The sequence below is a fragment of the Heteronotia binoei genome, chromosome 11, assembly GCF_032191835.1.
Source record: "Heteronotia binoei isolate CCM8104 ecotype False Entrance Well chromosome 11, APGP_CSIRO_Hbin_v1, whole genome shotgun sequence".
Lineage (NCBI taxonomy): Eukaryota > Metazoa > Chordata > Lepidosauria > Squamata > Gekkonidae > Heteronotia > Heteronotia binoei.
The window spans coordinates 64,868,865-64,890,605 of record NC_083233.1 but is presented as its reverse complement, the minus strand read 5'-3'; the positions used below and the strand labels follow the sequence as shown (position 1 = coordinate 64,890,605).

The 21,741-nt window shown below is 44.9% G+C and overlaps 1 protein-coding gene across 8 annotated transcripts in view; it reads left to right on the top strand.

Moving 5' to 3' along the window:
* ARVCF (ARVCF delta catenin family member) overlaps positions 1-21,741 on the top strand; it is a 628,036-nt gene that overhangs the window by 17,898 nt on the left and 588,397 nt on the right. The gene's annotated exons all lie outside the window — the stretch shown is intronic.

The window sequence follows — 21,741 nt, the reverse complement described above, 5'->3', positions numbered from 1 at the left end:
AGGAGAAAGGTCTCAGCTAGCTTGTATGAAAGCACTATGTTTTGGCTTTTATGGTCAAGCCAGGAGGGGGAACAGGACAAAACCCCTGCTGTATTTCTAGATCTTGGACAAGCCATCATCATCAAGTGTAATACTAGAGTCTCGAAGCAAGATTCCAGTCCAGTAGCACCTTAAAACGTAACAAGATTTCCAAGGTATAAACTTTCAGGAGTCAAAGCTCTGTTAGTCAGATATGAAGAAAGTTTGTACCTTGGAAATATAAGATGATACTTGACTCGAATCATTCTCTTCTGCTGTAGACCAACACAGCTAGCCACCTGAAATTAAAGTCTCAGTATTTTTTTCTACACATAGCACTCTGTTAGGTAGTAAATATTCATGGAATGATTAGGGTTTGTAGAATCTTTCGGGCTCAAGTGCCGTGTTCTACTGGAGAAAGTTTTTCTTCCAGACGTTTCGTTCTCAGCCTGCGGAGAACATCCTCAGTGGCGTTGCAGCCGGAGCAGGCGCTCTGAACTTCTTGGCTGCTGTGCATTGAGTCATTCATTCCATAGTGTTTGTTTGTGAGCTGTGGAAACAATATTTTGCGGATATTCATGGAATGGATTGTGGTTTTTAAGGATCTGTCTTTCCAAACCAATGTCTTTGGGTCAAGCTGGATGGGAAACTGGAAGATCTCTGCTGGGATCTCTTTTTTGTAAAATGGTTAAACAGCAGCAGGCAATCCTAATTAGGATTGAGACAGTAGCTTAGATTAGAAGAAGGGTCAACCCTTATGGCCATTTCCCCAGCCTTAAGCAGCCTCCCAGAGCAGCTATTTTTAAAAATTTACATTATAGTCCATTCCTCTCATTTGGACTCGAGGCAGATTACAACCAAGAGTTCCCAGCCTTTTTTGAGTGAGGAGGCACCTTTGGAATTCTGGCACGGAATGGTGGACTGGACACCAGGGTGGAATTCTAGCAGGAGCTCCTTTGCATATTAGGCCACACACCCCTGATATAGCCAATCCCCCAAGAGTTTACAAAAAAAGAGCCTTGTAAGCTCTTGGAGGATTGGCTACATCAGGGGTGTGTGACTATATACAAAGGAGTTCCTGCTAGAATGCTACCCCTGGTGGACACAACTACAAAATGGCTGTTGCAGTAGGCAGGGCCAACCCCAAAATATCAGACAGTGAGGATATACATAATTCTAATAGTTACTCTTCAACATTTCAGGTAGACGCTCTGTTTAACAGGGTACCTTTTTCAATGAACATACTGTTTTAAAGTTTTTTTTGGATTTTTTTTGCAGAAAACATAGATTACCTTCAGTTGTGTTGTGAAGATCCTTGTGCTTGGTGGCAGCTGCTACCAAAGCAAGTTTTAAAAATCTGCACGGCCAATCAGATCTCCAGTGGCCAAGCAGAAGTTTTTGTGTAAAAAAGCTCTATCTGGCCCCACCTACTTCTTAAAAAACACTTAGTGGGCACGAGGAAAAGTGTTGGTGGGTGTCATGACACCCCATAGGCTTCACAATGGGGATCCCTGGTATAACCAATAAGTTAATGCAATCAATCGGATGAGACATTTAATGAACTATGTATAGGACTAGTGTTACAGAAATCTGAAACAAAGCACATCACGTGTTAGATATGATACCACCCATGTCATTGTATCAACCCTACACAATGCAGAAATGTAGAGCCCACTTTCTAAAGCAACCATTTTCTCCAGGGGAATGATTCTCTGTAGTCCGGAGATGAGCTGTAATTTTGGAGGATCCCCACATCCCATGTGCAGGTTGGCATCCCTAGCAAGTAGCTTCCCGGAGGTCTCGTTGCATAGACTGCCCAAGTGTTAAAATGCCCTAAATCACAGAAAATGGTAGGCAACATGAGCTAAAAAAAATGAACACACTCAATAGCTTGGAAACTTTGTGTTGTAGACATAGAATGGATGTGTATGTGTGTGTATATCGAGATCAGTATGTTTATTTGAGGGCTCCAGAGGATAGACTATGTGTGGATTCCCCCTAATTTTTAATCTGGTTTTGGCCCTGCGTATATTTGCTGCCATTTATTTATTTATTTTGTATAGAAATTAAAATCTGTTTCTGGCTACTGCTAAAACAGCTAAATTTTAAAAAGCCATTCTCCTCCTGCTTTAGGTTTAGCGTGTGGATTTGATTTGGAATTGTTTGATTGTAGCACATTTAATCTGTGAAAACAGGTAGAAGGCAGGGGTTGATGAGGAGTTGGCATCAGGTTCTGTTTGCCTTTCTAGTACAAATAAGTCTGGCAACTATTTAAGACCTAATCTTTGGCCTGCTATTATTGGATGAACTCCAGACCAGGAATTCTGCTGTAATCCCATATGCTTTACTGCCACGCGCTGTCATGTGTCAGAAGGGCCTAATTAAATGGTAGTGCTCATTGTCTCGTGGTACAAATTAAGTTCCTAGCCTGGTTGTAATTGATGTGTTCTGTTCAAGGTGTGAAGCATGAGTGGAGGAGAAAGAGCACTTAGTTTATAGGTTTAGGATTTGCACAGAATTTCCCAGAGATACTGGCAAAGGGAAAGCCTCAGGCTGATGTGAGAAAGATTGTGTATTTGCAGCTTTAAAATAGAATTTTCCATGGTACAATTGTGTAAGGCTAAGGTACATTTGTGCAGGGGAAGCAGGCTGGAAAGTCCGTCCCTGCCTTTAAACCCCCCCCCCCCCTCCACAATTCTGTTTGTTTTCAAGGGCTTTGAGCAGCCTAATTTCTGATCCCTTCTTTTTTTTTTTCTGTGACTGACTCTTAATGGCCCTCAACATTCCACATCCCCAGGAACATATTGAGGCCTCCTCAGGCTGTGTTTGGGTTTTTTTTTCCTTTTATGTTAATTTACAAGCTCATATTTTGTTGCATATTTGGAGAGTTTTCTAAGGCAGTGGCTTCCAACCTTTTTGACATCAGGGACCGGTTTCATGGAAAACAATTTTTCCACAGACCAGTAGAGGGGGCAGTGCTGGGTTTCTTGCTGCCCCAGGCTGCCCCCCCTTGCACTCCATCCCTGCCCCCATGGGGGTCTTTAAATTGGGAGGAGACTGGGGCTGTTTCTGCTGCCTCCCCACTAGGTGGCCAGCTGGTAGAAGGCCAATCTGCCTTCTCTTCCTATTTAAAGACCCCCATTGGCCAGCTGATCGGGTGCTGAGTGGGGAGTGGGCTGAAGGGGCAGTGGAGCTGCTCTGCCTCCTTCTGAGGCTGCCTTCCTGCCTTGGAGCAAGGCCACACTGCCTCTTTTGTCCACCTGGGTCCTGGGTGGGTGGGGGAGGCGCCTCTGCCTTGCTCTGCAGCCTGGTTGCTGGCAGGCCATGGACCGGTACCGGTCCACGGCCCGGTGGTTGGGGACCCCTGTTCTAAGGTGTATTTAGAAGCCCCCTTTCCTGTTTGTGATTGGTCTACAGAGACACATACTTTTCTAAATCCATTGAAGCCAATGGGTTTAGAGGGCATAACTTTGCTTTGGATGGCACTGCCAGCTTCACTGTTTTTATGCAATTAGCTAAAGCCATCTATTTCACTATTTAAATATATTGAGAACTGTATTTATGAAAAGCTCTTGAACTGAGAGGTCTGTTTTGTACCTACAGCTGTATTCTGAAAGCTGTACGTGGTCAGGAACATGTCTCCCCCTGCCCTCTTCACCACCTCCTTTGTTCACTCTGTAATACATAGCTCATTGCAGTGGAATGCTGATGGGTATTTCCAAACCCTTCAGGGGCAGCAAACACACACACACAAACATACACCCTCCCCCCCCCCCTTGGTGTTTGTGATTCTGCAATAGCATCTAGTCCAAATGACCGGGATTCTTTTTGCTTAGCTTGGCAGAATACTTAATGGTGCCCAACCAGACATAAGTACACCACAGGAATTTCCAAGAGAAGGATTTTCAGCCAATTCTCCTTGGAAAGTTGGTTTTGAAAAATGCAATGAGGGAGTGAAGAGTTGGGGATAACAGGCTAGCGTAGGTGTTAAATTGCGTGTTCTCCAACCCCCTTGCCTCGCAAATATCAGTAGAAGCACTCTGATGTACTTCACTGGAATGTTTCTCAGCACCATGATTATTTATGGACTTTGAGTTTCTGATCCCTCTTAATTATGAAGATGCCTTCTAGAGCATTGTTACCTTCTGAAGCATTCAGCAGGATTAGTTCTGAGGGGTATGAGCTGCCCCCATTTACCTTATTTATTTAAGAACTTTGTATTCCACTTTCCTGCCTTTAAAATAGTCAAGGCAGCTTTGCAACATAAACATCTGAAAATACATGAACATGAAACCTAAACACACAAAGACCACTGGCAGACAGACCATCTAAGAAACTAACAAAAATTGAATTGCCTTACTGAAGAAATCATGAACCACCATAAGAGGTTGTGAATAGCACCAGTATGTAATGTTTATAATTTTATAGTTTTAACGTTATACTGTTTTACTGATTCAATATGTAATTTTGACTGTTGTTAGCTGCCCTGAGTCCATTTGTAAACAAAATATAAATAAAAATTGGTTTGAAACAGTACTTCAGAATAGCAGCAAAAAGTTCATAAAAATTGTTTTGATGTGCATAAAAACCAATGAAAAAGAGGTGCATTCAGCAATTAACATTTGCCCTTTTGGGGCAAAATTATCGAGAGGGCTGTGGCGTTGCAGTTGCAGAGCTTTCTGGATGACACTTCCACCCTGGATCCATATCAGTCTGGCTTCTGTCCGGGCCACGGGGTGGAGACGGTGTTGGTCGCCCTCATGGATGACCTACGGCGACATCTGGATCGAGGCGGCTCGGCGGTATTGCTGTTGCTAGACCTATCGATCATATGGTCGATCATCAGCTGCTGACCCGCCACCTCGCCGACACAGGAATCCGGGGGTTAGCCTTACAGTGGCTTTCCTCCTTCCTTGAAGGTCAGGGACAAAGGGTGGCGGTTGGAGGAGAGATGTCCCGGAGACACCTACTTAATTGTGGGGTGCCTCAGGGGGCAGTTCTCTCCCCAATGTTGTTTAATATCTTTATGCGCCCCCTTGCCCAGATTGCCCGGAGACATGGGCTGGGTTGCCATCAGTACGCTGATGACACTCAGCTCTATCTATTGATGGGCGGCCGGACCACCGACACCCCTATAAATTTGGACTGGGCGTTGCAGGCCGTGGCAGATTGGATCAGGCTGAGTGGGCTGAAGCTGAACCCAGTGAAGACAGAGGTCCTTTGCGTGGGTCGCTGCGGGCTGGGAGGGGAGATCTCCCTACCGGCCTTTGACGGTGCGTCACTGATACCAGTGCGCAGGGTCAAGAGCCTGGGAGTGCTACTGGAGCCCTCCCTGACAATGGAGGCACAGATAGCAGCCACTGCTAAATCCGCCTTCTTCCATCTTAGAAGGGCGAGACAGTTGGCCCCCTTCCTAGAACGTAGCGACCTAGCAACAGTGATCCATGCAACGGTCACCTTGAGACTAGACTACTGTAATGCCCTCTACATGGGGCTGCCCCTGTGCCGAACTCGGAAGTTGCAGCTAGTGCAGAATGCGGCGGCCAGGCTGCTTCTGGGACTACCTCGGTGGGAACACGTGCGGCCTGGGCTGAAGGAACTGCACTGGCTTCCAATTATATTCCGAGTTCACTACAAGGTGCTGGTTATCACCTTTAAAGCCCTATATGGCCGAGGACCTGCCTACCTTAGGGACCGCCTCTCTCCACATGTTCCCCAGAGAGCACTAAGATCTAGCTCCCAAAGTCTCTTAAGGATCCCTGGACCAAAGGAGGCCAAACTGAAAGTAACGAGGGAGCAGGCCTTCTCTATAATGGCCCTCCACTGGTGGAATCAACTACCGGAGGAAGTGCGAGCCCTGCGGGACTTTAATCAGTTCCGCAGGGCTTGCAAAACCACCCTCTTTCTGCAAGCTTATAAGGAACCCTGAAAGTGACATCTAGCCATCGGAATACACCCATTGAATATAGCACCTTAATTTATTGTAGTTTTAAATTTTATGTAACTGTTTTTTAAATGTATTTATTAATTGTATTTTATAATTGTTTTTATACAATATCATGGTATATACCATGTCCTGTTAGCCGCCCTGAGCCTGCTTCGGCGGGGAGGGCGGGATATAAATAAAATTTATTATTATTATTAACATCAATCATGCAGATTAAAACTGCAAGTCGAAGGAAGGAAATGTAAGATGCCCACTGGAAGAAGAAGAGCAGGTTTATACACTATGCTTTTCTCTGCCTTAACGAGTCTCAGTGTGGCTTACAATCACATTCTCTTCTCTCCCCACAGTAGGCACCTTGTAAGGTAGGTGGGGCTGAGAGTTCTGAGAAAACTCTAATTGACCCAAGCAGACTTCACGAGTGGGATAAGCAGAGCTTTTTTTGAGCAGGAATGCAGTTCCATCTGGCTTTGCATCAGGGGGTATGCAAAGTCTAATTTGCAAATGAGTTCCTGCTGGGCTTTTTCTACAAAAAGGCCCTGTGTGAAACAATGGTGACATCAGGGGGCGTGGCCTAATATGCAAATGAGCTCCTGCTGGGCTTTTTCTACAAAAAAGCCCTGGGACTAAGATATCTTTAACAGATTTTGGGAAGGTCAGGAATCAAGGGGGCATGGTGAAACACCTGAAGGAAGGAATTCCACACACTGGGGGCCACAACAGAAAAGACCCTGCCCTGTGTTTCTGTTAATGTTACCACCTAGAGCAGGATACCATCAATAAATTGCAAAGCACAGGCAGCTGGTTGCTCACATGTTGTGGTCCTAAGCTGTTTAGGGCTTTAAAGGAAAATATCTTTAATCAAGGACCTGAATATTGTACTTGCAAGAACTCATCAATACACCAGTATGCTAATGACAATTACATTGCACTATTCATATACCTTTTGACTTATCATGGTTCCTAACCATGGAAGGCTAGATACTTCTGTGCTGGGGTTTGGAATTGCAAACAGTTTTCAGTACCTTCTCAAACTGAACAGTTCTTTGAAAGGTTTCGTTGGGAAGACCATCATTTTTCAGAGGGATGAAGACAGTTTGATGTAACCATGTTGTTGAGACCTTTTTTTTTTTGTCATAGTGCTATCCAGGTCTCAGATTCAGTGGGAGCTCACAGGAGCACAGCTCCTGAACCTTTCTGAGAGTTCCATCTCCTTGTCCATTGAATAGTATGTGCAGCTGCATAACAATCCCTGGATGAGCTCCACCACCTATTTTTCTACAAAATGACTTCTTGTGCTTTCTATGTTCAAACTGGTTTTGCATGCTTGAGAAGCACCATAGAAAAACTGCAAAATCCTTCTTCTAAAAATGAGCTGCATACCAGGGACTGTGATGGCCCTATTATATAATATATCCTCAACTTTCCGAGGAGAAAAAAACCCCTCTCCATAGTTTATTGGACAATTGCAGGTCTCTTTAAATTCCTTCTCCAAGCTGGCCTGTGCTGCAGCAGCAGCACAACTGGGTGAGTGAACTCAGAAGGCATTTAAATAGACTGTAGTCTATTTAAATGCCTTTGCCAAGCTGTGTGTGTGTGTGGGAAATAATATTAGCTTTTATTCGAGCACGGCTATATTGGTTGCCAAATATTTATTGGCTTTTATTCGGGCACAGCTATATTTAGCTGAATCTGCATTTGGCTAAATAAATACCACTTAAAATACCAATAAGGTATTTTTCAGGTATTTATTCAGTTTGCTTTATACCAAATGCACACCCCAAGTTGCTACATAGTGCCAGGGCAAACCACCTCCTGAAAAACCTGGGGGGGGCGGTCTGCGTAAATTGTCTGCAACTTGATGGCACTTTCCACTTCCATGAGGAGGGGTAGAATGCTTGCAATTTCCACATTTCCAGGATAAGGTAAATACCAAGGCTTTGTTTTAAAGTAATGTGAACATTGCAGGAAACAAAAACTTGATGCTAACAATATTAAGCAAGCTTCTGTTCAATTTTCCTATAATCCCCCCCCCCCCAAAAAAACCCCCTGAGAACTTGATTTTAATTGCAATCTGAACTGAGTAGAGCGTGCAACATCTAAAAGTAACTCAAGAAGACTTTTGCAAGAGAGCTTCCAGTTTTCTTTCTTTCCTGAAAAAAAAAAATCTAGGAAATTAGCTACCAAGCCAAGTTGTGCTACTGTTATGTGCCTGGACCTCTGCAGACAGGAGCTGCTTCTGCCTGGGAAATTATCTTCAGATGACAGGAAAGTTCAAGTTAGTTTACATAATAGTGAACCTTCCTTCAGCTAAATGCAAGGTTAATGCGCATTGGATGTCTTTAGGAAAGGGAATTAACATTGCTGAGAAAAGAGGTTATAAATATACAAACGGTGCTTCAGGTAGAAATCAGAACCTGGCATCCTGTGGACTGGTTTTGGGCTTTTTGCTTTTCTTCCCATCCCAAGTGCACCCCACCCAAGTTTTTCCCAGGCCTGTCCTATGAGTATAAAATTGCTTCTAGGTAGCCCAGGTAGGGGCGTGGCTGTAGCCCAAGACATGCTTTTGATGCTGAGATTCAGCCCCTGACTGTCACAGGCTCAAAAAGATTCTCTGATGGCAAAACCCCTTTCTTAAACCTGGCAATGTCACTGCCCTTTAGAGCAGAGAATGCTGAGCTGGATTGGCCAGTAGTCTGATAGTGTAAGTCACCTTCAGCTGCAGGAGCCTTGGTAAACTGCAAGAGGCTTGTTTTTTTTTTTAAAAAAAAAAATTTGAACTGCCAAAATATTGCTAATGACTCACAGAGGGATGTATAGGCAGGCTAGTGCATCATTTTGTTGACTAGTGACTTTTCTGGACTTATTTGCTAGGTTGTTTTATTCACCTAGAACTTTCCCTAATGTGTATCTCAGCTCATACCCTGCTGGAATAGAGAGAAGGGTATATTCACATAACGGTCTACTATTCTGGGCCATCCATCTTCTCTTTGAAGACCTCCAATGAAGAAGGGTTTTCCACCTCCTACAGGAGTCTGTCTGCTGTTGAAGAGCTCTATCTTCTAGGCAGGGGTCACTTTGTAGAAAAATAGGTGGTGGAGCTCATCCAGCGATTGTTATGCAGCTGCACCTACTATTCAATGGACAAGGTGGGGAGAAGGAGGGTGAACCCTCCATAAGGTTCAGGAGCTGTGCTCCTGTGAGCTCCTGCTGAATCTATGACCTGCTTCTAGGAAACTTCTCTTAATATTTAGCTGAAATATCTTTCCATGTACTTTCTTTTCTGTTAATTGTCATCTTGCCCTTTGAAGCTAGAGAGAACAATTCTGCTCCATCTTAGTCACTAGAAGGGCCATATTCTACTTCTGCAGAGCTAGTGCAGAGAGAATTTTGGAACTGGCAAGATGGAGAAATCAGGTTGGGGAAGTCTAAGGAGAAAACAACAGCAGCAACAAAAAGAGAATCAGCTTCAGGATTAATAGGTTTTTAAGCTTTTGTAGCTGAGAGCTGCATTTAATCAGCTTCCTGAACCGAATCCAAATTAAGTTTGTGTGTGATGGTTATGATTATATATAAAGAAAACATATAAACCAATGCACACAGATACGGCAAAAAAAGAGTGGTGAAATGTGGGGGTTTAAAGACTGTGAAATGCAAGAAAGATGCAGGAGGTGTAATAGAAGATGAAATTCACAGAGTCATAGAGGAGGTCCATTAATTACTAGCCATAGCAACTAAAAATAACCTTCATAGCCAGAGGATGTAACCCTCTAAAATCCAGTGTTAAGTGGCAGCATCAGGGAAGGTATTGGCCTTTGAGGGGCCTGTTTGTTGCTCCCTCCCCCAGCTGCTTGGTCTGTTTATGAAACAGGATGCTGGACTACATGGACCACTAGTCTGATCCAGCAGGGCACTTCTAACCTTATGCTGCTTCTTATGCAAAAACTCAGAAGTATATGAGATAAGCACGGTGACCATTCTCAGCAGCTGCAACTGGCGATAACATAGCCTTCCCTGGTTAGTTTTTCTCCCTAGAGAGAAGAATAAAGTGATAATATTGACAGATTTCCAGAAAGCACAGCAGATAAAGCCAAAAGCCCTTAAGAAATGTAGATCATGGTGTGGGCCTCATTGATCTCTGAGCATCAGTGTAGTACAGTCTGCAGACTCATGCAACAGATCTCTTGGTGGTGTGTTCCACTTCAGGCTGCAGTCTTCAGGGAAGATTATGCTACAGGTGGGCTAGATTTTTGTTGATTCGTGACCTGAAATTCTCCCCCTCCAAATCTGCAAAAGCAGTTTACAATATTTCTGACTTGTGTACCTTGTCAAGAAAATCACTGCAGGTCAATCCAAAATGATTAATCTTAGACAGAGTAGAAGGTTCCTTTGGAATAATCAATTGGTTCCTACAGCAAATATTGTAGGCCCAGTGATATGAAACAGCTTCATCTATCCTGTTTCTCTTTTCACCAGGGAAATGGCAATCTGGGAAGAGTTTGTATTGGGAAGGGGGGGGGAATCCACCTGGCTCTTTACCCTTCCTGAGATATTAAAGGGCTTTTGATAAATCATATTTGCATGAACTGCCGGTCTGCGCACAGTGCTGTAGCTATTAATAGTTTATGTGCCATGAATAGGTAGAGAACAAAATATTATTACAGGAACAAAAATGTTTAGTGTGTTTATCATTTTGGCTTGATAGCTGACAGCCAACATAAATCAGAATAATTAAATAACACTTGGAGAGAATGGTGCCTATCGGTGCCGTTCTGACATTTCCTAGTTATTTGATTTGTGCGTTGTTTAAGCGAGTGTGATAAGGAGATTCAAACTACTGAAGGAGCAACCTTTCTTTAAAAAAACAAACAAACTTATCTCTAGCTTCTGATCCTGGAAAAGTAAATTTGCTCCCACTGCTCACCTCCTAAATGGAGGTGGAACAATCTGATCGTGAAATCCAATACTGTTTTGCAGCAGGGACCTGTGGGTGGCCAGCTGCACTGTGTGAACTTATCTCTTTAGTAGCACATTTATGCTGTGAAATGTTCAGAGCTTAATTACTTGTGCCCCCTCAAGACGCTGTCCCCTTCGGTTCTCCTCTCAGCTCTCTGACCACTCCTTCTCTGATCCAGCTCTCCTTTGGTTGTATGGATTCAGGTTTGTATACCTGAATACCAAATATGTACACACCAGAGCTTTTTTTGTAGCAGGAACTCCTTTGCATATAAGACCACACACCCCTGATGCGGCCAATCTTCCAAGAGCTTACAGGGCTTTTAGTACAGGGCCTACTGTAAGCTCCAGGAGGATTGGCTACATCAGGGGGGATGTGGCCTAAGGAGTCCCTGCTACAAAAAAAGCCCTGCACACACCACATCAAGTTTGATGCACATTGTGCAAGTAGAGTTAATCATGTGATGTGCCCTGAAGAAGAGATGGCATCATTTTGTAGCCTTTGCTTCTACCTCTGTTTTGCTTTACCAAAAGTCAGACATTTAATCCTAAAAGTCACACATTTAATCCTTTGCATGTGTATAGCCGTTATACTTGACATGGGTATGGTGCTTTTCATTTTGTACTTGGTTTATCTGACTATAAAAGGCATGAGAAATAACAACTGATTTCTCCCTCCTTCCATCCTTGTCTGTTCTGCTCCTCATGGCAATCTTATTGAAACTCTCTTCCCCCTTTCCCTTCTCTTCAATCTTAAATGTTGTCCACAGGCTGCCTATATTTATGCCACTCTCCCTTTCTGCCCAGTGCATGGAATCCATGGTACCATTTTTAACATTTCACTTAAACAATGAGAAAATCTGAGGCTGGCTTCTCTTCTATGCTTCTGCGAGCTGAATTCCAGGGGAGGGACGTAGCTCATGCAAGATAACTTCATTGCAGTCTTGTGGTTCTGCAACAATGTGGAACATTATTTATTTATTTAGGTTAGCTTTGTGCTGCCTATAAAAACCCTGCGCCAGACAGCTTGCAATTAAAATGAGGTAACAATATAAAAACAGTTTTTAAAAAAATAAGCCGCTGGACGTAAACAACATAAAAACTGTCCATAAAGTCGAAACAGACCGTTTAAAATGCCAATAAGATTTTTTTAAAACACACACACCCCTAACTAAAATTCTAGGTAAAAAGCAGGCCCACAGCAAAGATTTTTCCAGTCAGGGGGCATTGGGGAAATGGGGGGGCTGGCAAAATTAAAAAGTGCCCCCCCCCGGCTCCTCCGCACCACCCTCTGGCCCTCTTTCCTCTCCAAAGACTGACTTTTTATCTTCTCTTCTCAATTGCCTGGGCTTTTAACGGGCCAAGGGGCTGGGTCTTTGTGCTTTTGCAGCTGACTTGAAAGCCAGCTGTGATAAGTAGGAAGACCCGCTGCAGCCACCTCTCAGTTTGGTGTAGTGGTTAAGTGCGCAGACTCTTATCTGGGAGAACCGGGTTTGATTCCCCACTCCTCCACTTGCAGCTGCTAGAATAGCTTTGGGTCAGCCATAGCTCTCCCTGGAGTTGTCCTTGAAAGGGCAGCTTCTGGGAGAGCTCTCTCAGCCCCACCCACCTCACAGGGTGTCTGTTGTGGGAGAGGATGGTAAAGGAGATTGTGAGTCACCCTGAGACTGATTCAGAGAGAAGGGCGGGGTATAAATCTGCAGTCTTCTCCTGTCCTACTCAGATGGGTTGGGGGGGGGGGCTTGGCTGGAACTCAGGGAGCAGGGTCCCCAGAGGCTACTGGCCTGGTAAAAAGACTTTCCTGGGTATGGACCCCCACCCAGCCTTACCAGTGGCAGCAACTGTGAGTCCGCCAAACTTGCCAGGAACCACTGGGGGAAATAATGGGGACCAATGTCCCCAGGAACCAGACCCCTAAGCTTAGCTTTAGTGCTGCCATTAAGATGAACCTCCCTCCCTGGACTGAGTGGTGCTGCCACCATCTGTAACCAGGCCAGCAACAGGGGCCCAGCACTGCTGTTGCCTTCAGCCTTGGAGCTGCCTCGGGGGCTGAAGACATGGTTGAGCTGGGGCCTTGCTACGCTGCCTGGTCCTGTGCTAATCTGCTTGATTAGGAACTGGCCTCAGCAGCATCCAGTCACCATCTTATGATGCCACTGAGAAGATAGCAGCCTGCCTATGTTGCATTAGAGCAGGTGTGTCAAACATGCGGCCCGGGGGTCCCATTCGGTCCATGGAAGGCTTCTATGAACATATGAAGCTGCCTTATACTGAATCAGACCTTTGGTCCATCAAAGTCAGTATTGTCTTCTCAGACTGGCAGCGGCTCTCCAGGGTCTCAAGCTGAGGTTTTTCACGCCTATTTGCCTGGACCCTTTTTGGGAGATGCCGGGGATTGAACCTGGGACCTTCTGCTTCCCAAGCAGATGCTCTACCACTGAGCCACCGTCCCTCCCCAAACAGGCCCGCGAGCAACTGGCTGTCATCTGCTTCCTTCTCCCTCTCTCTTGCTTCCTTCTGTGTCTCAGCATGCTTTGCCAGAGTTGCTCAATAGCACAGGAGCTACAGAGCAAAGCCCCTAGTTTCTCCATTGGCTGAGGCTCCTCCCTTGGGGAGGAAGGTGGGAGGGACAGCTTGCTTGGCCGGGCTCTCTTAATCACACAGCAGAGCTACTGAGCCAAGCCTGTTTTCTATTGGCTGAGGCTCGTCCCCTGGGGAAGGAAAGAGCCAAAGCTTTCTTTGCCCAGTTCCCTGGATTGCACAGGAGAAATACAAAGAAAGCACCTTTAAGATCAACGAGTGGTAATGTTTTAAGCATGTTTTATTTTAAGTTTTTAAAAATCTTTGTGTTTATGTCCTTTATAACTGGCATTACATGTTATGATGCTCATGGCCTGGCCTGACAAAGTCTCATTTATGTCAGGTCTGGCCCTCAGAACAAATGAGTTTGACACCCCTGCATTAGAGAATCCCTAGCAGCTGGCCATGGCTACCCAGAGGTTGGTAATCTGGACTCCTTGTTCAAGGACAAGGGGAGGAGATCTTCCCAGATGGGTCAGACCAGCAGAGAGCACATGAAAAAAGAGAACACCAATGTGAGTTTGGACTTTGTTCAGCAAAGGGTCTGAGCATATGACTTTCTGCTGTGAACCTCAATGGGCAATCTTTGGCCTGTTACTATTTCCCAACCTAGTCTAGATCTTCACCTCATGGGTTGGGACCCACAGGTGGGCTTCAACTCTTACAGAGCTGCAATTTGGCGGGAGGGTTTTTTTTTTTTTAAGGACCTGCTTCTTATGGGAATGTACAGAGGGCAGGGATGCCCCATCTCCTCTTCCTCCTCTTTGTATGCACTCTGAGAGGAGCAGCAGAACCTTGAGGAAAAATCACTCAGTGGTTGAGAGGATTCCAACTCAGTCCAGGAAGATTCAGAGTCTCTGTCTCCTCCTCTTCCTGTCACATGGCTGCTAAGTCATAGATTTCCACCTCTTGCAATGGGGGGAAAGGCTTCTTCTGCTGAGGGAAAGACCTGCTGTCAGTAGGAAAAAATCTGCAGAATCCAACTCACCATCTCTCAGTCTAGTTTACCTCACAGAATTGCTGTGAGAGCGAAATGGAGGAGGATGGGAGAATCATGTACGCTGCTGCCCTGGGCTCCTCGGAGGAAGGACAGAATGAAAAGGAGAGATGAATAATGCGTTCTGAAGCAGAGACACAGATCTTCAAGGTGGAAACTGTCAATCTGCCATCTTTCGGAAGGCACCTGTTCTAGTTAAATGCTTAAAAGAAGTTCCAGAAGAAAGCTCTCCGAAAAAACTCTGGATTTGTATTTATTTTTTAAGAGTCAGCCTTCAAGGAAGCATGAGCGGAAGATAAAAGCGAGGCATCTCATGAATATTTAAAGTTTTCAGATTTTCACATAGCAGGTACCACATCTCCCATACATATGTACGCTGCCTTCAGAATCTGAAGAGATATTTTTTAGATGAAAAGCAACTGTGACGGTAGGTGCCTCCTGACAGAGTCGGTGCTGCTTAAAATGGGTGATGGAGTTCTTCTTTTTAACTTGTGAAGCGGCCCTCGCCCTTTGCATGCTGAAACGGGAAGGAAGGTCTGAGAAGTTTTGCAAAGGCCTGCAAATGAACCTCCGGAATACAGCTGGGCATTTTGTAAATGCCTTCCTGCTCATTAATGTGGATCTGCTGGCTGAATCTCCTGATCCGGAGAACATTTGCATGTCATGCTTGAGTTCTCTCAAGAGCTTCTCGCAGCCCTGGGGTTCTCTTCCCATTCCCTGGTTGCATATTTGCAGAGAATGCATTCGGAAAGGAGATACAGACCTTGTTCTCATGGAGATAATAAACATGTGTCTGGGTTGCAGACGTTTCAGGCTGCAGGTTTGGGAAGGGTTGTCCCCCCAAATCCAGACAACCTAATTTGTATATTATGCAAATGATTTCTTAATTGAGCAAATCAAGCATATAAATTGCTGCATTGTCTGCAGGTTGCTTTGTGTCTGCACCTGGCAACTGCCACAGAAATTGGGAAAGGCTTGGAGAAAATGTCTTTGTACCTCATGCTAGGAATTGCTTTCTTAAAGCTGAACTAGATAATAGTGTCCTGGAGAACATATCTGCTGCTTTTATTTGTGCGTGTTTGTATAGACAGACAGATGGATAGATAGATAGATATGGAGCCTACAGATTCAGAGGCACTAAACCTCTGATTTCCAGAGCCAGGAGGAGACATCAGGGGAAGGTCTCCATGCCCTGTTGTTGCGTGTCCAGAGGAACTAGTTGGCTACTGTGCAAGACAGGATGTTGGACTAGATGGACTACTGATCCAGCAAGGCTCTTCATCTGTATACTATGACAAAATTATTTAATCAAGCTGCTTTCCTTAATTTTTTTTTTTTGCTGTTTTTAAACCTTTGATCTGTTTGGTAATAACCAGGGCATTTTTTTGTAGCCAGAACTCCTTTGCATATTAAGCCACACACCCTGATGTAGCCAGTCCTTCTGGAGCTTACAGTAGGCCCTGCACTAAGAGCCCTGTCAGCTCTTGGAGGATTGGCTACAGCAGGGGTGTGTGATCTAGTAGGCAAAGGAATTCCTGCTACCAAAAAAAAAAAGCTCTGGTGACAGTGAATTTCCAAGCTAAGTTTGGCACACTATTTCCACCCATAGCGTTTCTGTAAGTGAATCTATTTCTCATACATTCTCAACCATACTGGACTTATACCCTCTGACATACAGAGTTACTCCACCTCTGATCCTTCCCTCCCTATCCTTCCAGTGTAATTTCTTTCCAGGAACCACTGCATCCCACTGGTTATCCTCATCCCACCAAGTTTCTGAAATGCCTACAATGTCTATGTTCTCCTCTGACACTAAGCATTCTAGCTCCCCCATTTTATGTTGGGCATTTCTAGCATTTGTATATAAACGTCTATAACTTCCCAGACATGTTAGTCCAGCAACCTTCCTCCTGCAGCCACTAGATCCTGTCAGGCAGTCAATATTGTTTGTCACCCTCTCAGTGGCCAGTCCTAATCCATTTCCCTCTAGAACGGTAACATTTACTCTTTCATCTCTTAGAGATCAGCTATCTTGAACCAGAGACATTTCATCTCCTGTTGGATTCCCCCTAAGATTTAGTTTAAAAACAGCTCTGCTACCTTTTTGGTTTTAAGTTTAAAACAATTTTATTGGTAACATATGGTAATAAATCTATATCTTACATCTTTTAAAAAAAGTTTCTTTTATCTACCCCATATATTACTTTCTACCCACCCCTCCCCCTGTTACTTGACCCCCGCCGGTGTTATTTACTTAAAATGCAAATATTTAAAGGTACCCTTCACTATTAATATATATTTCTACATATCTTCTAAACTTTTTCCATTCCGTCTTAAAAACTTCTAAATCACCAGTTTTAAGCACCAGCAGTCTAGTTCCTTCTTGGGACAAGTGGAGACAATCTCTTTTGTACAAGTCCTGCTTGTTCCAAAAAGCGTCCCATGCCTAAGAAATTTAAACCTTTCCTCTCTACACCATTATCTCATCCACACATTGAGACACCTGATTTGTGCCTGTGTAGCTGGCCCTGCACATGGAGGAGGTAGCATTTCTGTGAAGGCTACCTTGAAGTCCTGGCCTTGAGTCTCCTGCTTTGCAGCCTAAATTTTCCCTCCAGGACCACATGACTACATTTCCCCACATCGTTGGTAACAGCATGTACCATGACCACTGGCTCCTGCCAGCCTATCTTGACCATGCATAATATCACTACCTTTGCACCAGGCAGGCAAGTCACCATGCTGTCAGAACATGGGTTTACAACTGATCTACCTACATGCCTAAGGACTGAATCTTCAACTATCATTAGCCCCACTCCCTTCGTGCCCTCTGCCCAAGGGATGATTCCTTGTTGCGAAAGGATACCTGCTAACCAACTGAAGAAGGGTTCCCTTCTGAGGGCACATTCCCCTTATCATCAGCACAGTGCCCTGTTTCATCTCGACCCTCATGCTCCCTGACAGCAGCAGGGCTGCCATTTTCAGAGTAGGACATCTCTGAGAGTCTTATCTGTGTGCCTGACTGTCTCTGCTTCTCCAGGTCAGCCACCTCGCCTCAAGGCTATGAACTCCTTCACTGAGAACCAGGAGCTCCTTGCATCAAGCACATAAGCAGGACTTTTGTCCAGTTGACAGATAATCATACATGGGGGTGGAATTCTAGCAGGAGCTGCTTTGCATATTAGGCCACACACCCTTGATGTAGCCAATCCTCCAAGAGCTTACAAAAAAGAGTTTTGTAAACTCTTGGAGGATTGGCTACATCAGGGATGCATGGCCTAATATGCAAAGGAGCTTCTGCTAGAATTCCACCCCTGATCATGCATATTACACTCAGTACAATACACTGGATAGCCCCCAACCCATTGCTAGTATTCTGCCTTTATAATTGCCTGTTTATTATTTGTGAGTTTTTAAAATCCCTCTTTAAAAAAATAAAACTTCCTGTTGATGTAGATTTGTTTGTGGAAAGTGTGCTTATCCTTCTAGCGATGTGGAGAGACTACTGCCCTGGCTTCTTCGCCCTGCTGCTGAACTCACGCATCTGCTAAACTTCCCTGTTTATTCCCTCATTCCAGGCATTTTGTCACTGGAGCAGGGCCTGCTACCCCACAGAGCTGGGCCTGCTTGTGCGACTCCTAAGTAAATAGCTTGGGCCACTGGAGCCAATCACACTGATTTAGGAACTGACCACTAAAGGAGAATGAGAGTGTCAGCCTCTGGTTCAGGGGTGGCCAAACTTGCTTAACCTAAGAGCCACATAGAATTAACGTCAAATGTTTGAGAGGCACAAGACAGGAAGGGATGAAAGAAAGGTGGAAAGAAAGCAAATCAATGGGGGGGGGGGGAGGGAGATTTGGAAAGAAAGCAACTTAAACTTCAAATGCATTCTCCAAGCCATTGACTGGCTTGATTTAGAGAAGTGATTTAAAGAGACAAATGCCTTCTCCAAGCCAGCCACCTGGGCATTGGGGACTTTGAGAGCCACACAATATATGTGAAAGAGCCACATGTGGTTCCGGAGCTGCAGTTAATGGCCACCCCTGCTCTGGTTGAGTATCAATAGATCTTGCTGAAAGGAAGCATCTCAGTCCTCCTCTCTTCTCAGGCTGCCTTTTACTTCAAATGCTAATTTAATTTCAAATGTTAATTTAGCCCTTCTAGGTTTGGATTAAAGGGGACTCAGCAGTTACAAAGTTACATAACCGTTTGTTTTCTTGTGGGGGAGGGACCCTTTCTCTAAAGAATATGAGCATTAGCTTGAAAATTTAGATTTAGTTTAATATTGGACCCCCTGTTTTGTTTTTAAGCCCTTGCTGTATTTAAACTTTGCAGTTTGTGTTGCTTGCTTTTCTTATTCTGTTGAACCTGTGAACTCACTATCCCTAGTCTCTTGTGTTAGTACGTTAATCTATAGGTGTAGTAAAGTTCCAACATATTAGAGTTTAAAACAGCCCCCTGCCCTCAGTTTTAATAAGAACATAAGAACAAAAGAGAAGCAATGTTGGATCAGGCCAATGGCCCATCCAGTTCAACACTCTGTATCACACAGTGGCCAAAACAAACAAACAACAACAACCAGGCACCATCAGGAGGTCCATCAGTGGGGCCAGGACACTAGAAGCCCTCCCACTGTGCCCCCCCCCAGCACCAAGAATACAGAGCATCATTGCCCCAGACAGAGAATTCCAACAACACGCTGTGGCTAATAGCCACTGATGGACCTCTGTTCCAGATGTTTATCCAATCCCCTCTTGAAGCTGGCTGTGCTTGTAGCCTCCACCACCTCCTGTGGCAGTGAATTCTGTTTGCAGTCAGTAGCCATTATAACAGAGAACCAAGTGCTTATGTCTACAGCAGTCTTTGAACTGCACATGGAACCACATGACCTCTTCTTTCTTTGTTTATTGTAGAGATGGTAGTTTTCACATTTGGGATATTTTAGTGGAGAATCTTGATGTCTTTTAAATGACTAATCCCCAGGTGTTTGGGGCAGCAGATTTTAAAAGAAATGGGAACAGCAGGGGTACACTTTCAGCAAAGAGATGCTCCTTGGTGATTTGAGAATGGAGGCCCTCAACTTGCATGCATGTAGCATAAGGATGAATATGCCCTTGAATGAGGTGATGAGCAGAACCTCATTGGATGCAGCCAGTGTCTCATCTAAACCAGCATTCTGGTTTAGATAATAATAGCTGGCTGCTGGAACTTTTGGATCAACATATGGAGCAGAGGTCCATCAGTGGCTATTAGCCACTGAGTATTGTTGAAATTCTCAGTCTGGGGCAGTGATGCTCTGTATTCTTGGTGCTTGGGAGGGGCAACAGTGGGAGGGCTTCTAGTGTCCTGACCCCATTGATGGACCTCCTGATGTAACTTTTTTCTTTTGTGGCCGCTGTGTGACACAGAGTGTTGGACTGGATGGGCCATTGGCCTGATCCAACATGGCTTCTCTTATGTTCTTATGGATATTAGGCAAACTTTTTTTACAGGCAGAGTTGTTCAACAGTGGAATCAGCTACCAAGGGAGGTGGTGAGCTCCCCCTCACTGGCAGTCTTCAAGCAACAGCTGGACGAACACTTGCCAGGGATGCTCTAGATTAGCGTTTCCCATTTGCAGGGTCATGGCTCAGTACTGGGCCACGCAAACCTCAATTCTGGGTCACCAGGGGTGGCCCAACAGCCCCCTTCCCTCTCTATTTATCTTTGGCGCTGCATGTGGAGGACAGGTGGAGGACACTCCAGGTGGAGGACACTCAGACAGCACAAGAGAGACTGAGCGCTGGCCAGAAGATTCGGAAACATCAGAGAGGGTGGGGAAAGCTCATGGCCCGTGCGCAGTCTCAATATCGCTCCCTGATTGTTCTCCATCCGGAGGACAATCAGGGAGCTATACTGAGACTGTGCGCTGGCCAGAAGCTCTCCCCTGTCCCTCTTTGATGTTTGGAAACATCAGAGGAGGATGGGGAAAACTCCTGGCTGGCATGTAGTCTCTGTATCACTCCCTGAGCGTCCTCTGCCCAGACCACGGGGGAAAAAAGTTTGGGAAACCCTACTCTAGACTGCTCCTGCACTGAGCAGGGAGTTGGACTAGATGGACTGTTTGGCCCCTTCAAATTCTGTGATTCTTGATTCCTACATTGGCCAACAAAATGTCTTTGAAAGGCTTGTAAGCAGAGTATATATGGCAAATCTTCCCCTTATTGCTCTGGAATAATTGGTACTCAAAAGCATGTTATCTCTGACCATGGCTATAGATTCAGGTGGGTAGCTGTGTTGGTTTGAAGCAATAGAACAAAGTTTGGGTCCAGTGGTGTCTTTTAAGACAACCAAAGCTTAATTCTGCATATAAGCTTTTGCGTGAATGCATAGGAAAGCTTATACTCAGAATTAAACTTTGTTCTGAACATGGATGTTCCATTTAGCCATCATAGCTGATGACTACAGACAGACTTAATCCACCATGAATTTGTCTGATCCCCTTAAAAAGCTGTTTGCATTAATGCCTCTCCTCTGCATCCTATGGCTGTGAGTTCCATATGTTAACTGTATGCTGGGAAAAAGAGCATCCATCATCTGGAATCAGCTGCCAGTCCATTTCATAGGATGCCCCATAGTTCTAGCATGAAGAAGAAGACTGCAGATTTATACCCCACCCTTCTCTCAGAATCAGAGACTCCGAGTGGCTTACAATTTCCTATATCTTCTCCTCTCACAACAGACACCCTGTGAAGTGGGTGAGGCTGAGAGAGCTCTCACAGCAGCTGCCCTTTCAAGGACAACTCCTGCGATAGCTATGGCTAACCCAAGGCCATTCCAGCAGCTGCAGGTGGAGGAGTGGGGAATCAAATCTGGTTCTCCCAGATAATAGTCAGCACACTTAACCACTACACCAAACTGGCTCTGAAGGGAAAGGAAGAAGTTTTCTCTGTCCATGTTCTTCAAACCATGTGCTGGCCCAGGTGGCAGATGGTACTAAACGCTGCAGTTTTCTTTCCCCCATTTCAAAGAAAAACAGCTGATCCAATGAAAAGAAGATGCTATAAATAGGTCTTTATTTACCTGCTGTGGAATGCTGAGCTGTCTCTGCTCTGCAGGTACCCAGCAGAGCAGGGGTTTTGGCAGGTCTTTCTCTGGATTTGCATGGGTTCCACAGCCCTTGCAGGACAGTGGCTCTGACTTTTATTATTCATGCTCTGTTCTTAATGGCTGTGTCAGTTAATGCAGCAGGACTCTTTTGACAGAC